The sequence below is a fragment of the Triticum aestivum genome, chromosome 2D (assembly GCF_018294505.1).
Source record: "Triticum aestivum cultivar Chinese Spring chromosome 2D, IWGSC CS RefSeq v2.1, whole genome shotgun sequence".
Classification (NCBI taxonomy): domain Eukaryota; kingdom Viridiplantae; phylum Streptophyta; class Magnoliopsida; order Poales; family Poaceae; genus Triticum; species Triticum aestivum.
This window is the reverse complement of record NC_057799.1, coordinates 493,667,486-493,670,614: the sequence shown is the minus strand read 5'-3', so window position 1 is coordinate 493,670,614 and position 3,129 is coordinate 493,667,486.

Sequence of the window (3,129 nt, the reverse complement as noted above, 5' to 3'; positions counted from 1 at the left end):
GGGAGTCCCACTTGGACTCCTAGTCCAATTCGCCCCCCCCCCCTTTCCTTTTACCGGAAGGGGAAAGGGGGAAGGAGAGGGAGGAGGAGAAGGAAAGGGGGGCCGCGCCCCCTCCCCTAGTCCAATTTGGACTCCTTCCCTGGGGGGGCGCCACCCCTTGTGGGCTGCCTTGCCTCGCTCCTATGGCCCATATGGCCCATATCTTCCCCCGGGGGGTTCCGGTAACCCCCCCGGTACTCCGATACATACCCGATACATTCCGAAACACTTCTGGTGTCCGAATACTATTGTCCAATATATCAATCTTTACCTCTCGACCATTTCGAGACTCCTCGTCATGTCAGTGATCTCATTCGGGACTCCGAACAATCTTCGGTCACCAAAACACATAACTCATATGACAAATCGTCATCGAACGTTAAGCGTGCGGACCCTACGGGTTCGAGAACTATGTAGACATGACCGAGACACCTCTCCAGCCAATAACCAACAGCAGAACCTGGATGCTCATATTGGTTCCCACATATTCTATCAGTCAAACCGTAATGACAACATACGTCATTCCCTTTGTCATCGGTATTTTACTTGCCCGAGATTCGATCGTCGGTATCTTCATACCTAGTTCAATCTCGTTACCGGCAAGTATCTTTACTCGTTCCGTAATGCATCATCCCGTAACTAACTCATTAGTCACATTGCTTGCAAGGCTTATCATGATGTGCATTACCGAGAGGGCCCAGAGATACCTCTCCGATACTCAGAGTGACAAATCCTAATCTCGATCTATGCCAACCCAACAAACACCTTCGGAGATACCTGTAGAGCATCTTTATAATCGCCCAGTTACGTTGTGACGTTTGATAGCACACAAGGTATTCCTCCAGTATTCGGGAGTTGCATAATCTCATAGTCAAAGGAATATGTATAAGTCATGAAGAAAGCAATAGCAATAAAACTTAACGATCATTATGCTAAGCTAACGGATGGGTCTTGTCCATCACATCATTCTCCTAATGATGTGATCTCGTTTATCAAATGACAACTCATGTTTGTGGTTAGGAAACTTAACCATCTTTGATTAACGAGCTAGTCTAGTAGAGGCATACTAGGGACACTGTGTTTTGTCTATGTATTTACACATGTATCAAGTTTCCGGTTAATACAATTCTAGCATGAATAATAAACATTTATCATGATATAAGGAAATATAAATAACAACTTCATTATTGCCTCTAGGGCATATTTCCTTCGGTATGAAGATACTGACGATCGAATCTCGGGCAAGTAACATACCGACGGACAATGGGAACTATGTATTTGTCATAAAGGTTCGATCGATAAAGATCTTCGTAGAATATGTAGGAACCAATATGGGCATCCAGGTCCCGCTATTGGTTATTGACCGGAGAAGCATCTCGGTCATGTCTACATCATTCTGAAACATGTATGGTCTACACGCTTAACATTCATTGACGATATAGTATTATATGAGTTATGTATGTTGGTGACCAAATGTTGTTCGGAGTCCCGGATGAGATCACGGACACGACGAGGAGCTCCGAAATGGTCCGGAGGTAAAGATTGATATATAGGATGATATGGTTGGGCCAAGGCGTAAGGCCCATGGGGCTTTAGGTCGGTGCAAAAGGAAGTTTTGCAGAGGTCAAGGACCAAACTGTCGAGGCCCATGGCGTCTGGGCCAGACGCCGAGGACTGTGGCGTCTAGTACTGGAAACCGAGAAGGACTCTTCCTTACGTTCCAAACCAACTTTGAGGAGGCTCTTTCTCCAAGAAACGACCCCAAGGCTCAACATACAAATAGAGGAGCAGGGCTAGCCCCTGGGGGGGACACCACGATTCACCAAGCCGTGTGTCGGCGCCCCCTCTCCCTCTAGTTCGTCCTCCGTCATAAATCTGTTGTGCTTGGCGAAGCCCTGCGGAAATAGTTTCACCACCATCGTCACCACGCCGTCGTGCTGCCGGAACTCATCTACTACTCCGCCTCTCTTGCTGGATCGAGAAGGCGAGGACGTCATCGAGCTGAACTTGTGCTGAACGTGGAGGTGTCGTACGTTCGGTACTTGATCGGGACGGATCGTGAAAGTGTACGACTACTTCAACCGCGTTGATAAACGCTTCCGCTTAGCGATCTACAAGGGTATGTAGAAGCTCTCGCCCTCTCGTAGCTATACATCTCCATGAATAGATCTTGCGTGTGCGTAGATTTTTTTTGTTTTCCATGCAATGTTCCCCAACACTCAACATGTTTATCCCTTAGATATGGCCGACCATGTGTAAACTCTAGGTAGCCCCGGTATCTATATAAGCCGGGGTGCCAAGGCGTAGAGGGTAGATTCATTCACATCCAATCTCGCGGTAGATCACCTGTATTTTGTACCCCATCCACAATCGATACAAACAAAGCATGACGTAGGGTTTTACCACCTCGAGAGGGCCTGAACCTGGGTAAACCTCGTGTCCTTTGTGTCCTTGTTACCATCTAGCCAAGACTACTAGATCGGGACCCCCTACCCGAGATCCTTCGGATCTAGCTCTGACATCCATCGTCTGGAGCCGCAGCTTTGACATCCACTGCCTCGGCATCCCACCACAAACACAAAAGCCACAAGCGTCGAACGAACCTCGTCTCCAATAATGGCGCCTCCAAGAAAGATAAACGTGTCAGGAAAACGCCACCACCATCTGATACGGCAAACTAAATCTGGGTTTTCACCCGGAAGACAAGGTCCCATTGGTTGGAGGTGGGTCGGGGCTCCTCAACGGCACCATCAAGATGGAAATGGTGCAACAAAGCAACGTCGTCGCCATTGACTAAGTCAGGAAAAACTTTCGCCTAGAAAACCACAAAAACCACCGTCACTGGACTGTCATAAGGACAGTCCACCGCGCGCGCAACTCTTGACAAATCCAGGGAGCTACCGCCTTCACTGGAAGCACCATCAACCATTCCACTACTGCCCACACGGGCAGGGGCACGACACAGATCCACCTTGACTCGGAGTCGTCGCTCCGGCAATCACGAGCAGACCACCGCCAAAAGCCCTTACCAGCACTCTGCCGCATGCACGACCGGAGTTGGCAGTGCAAAGACCACACCAGAGGCCAGGG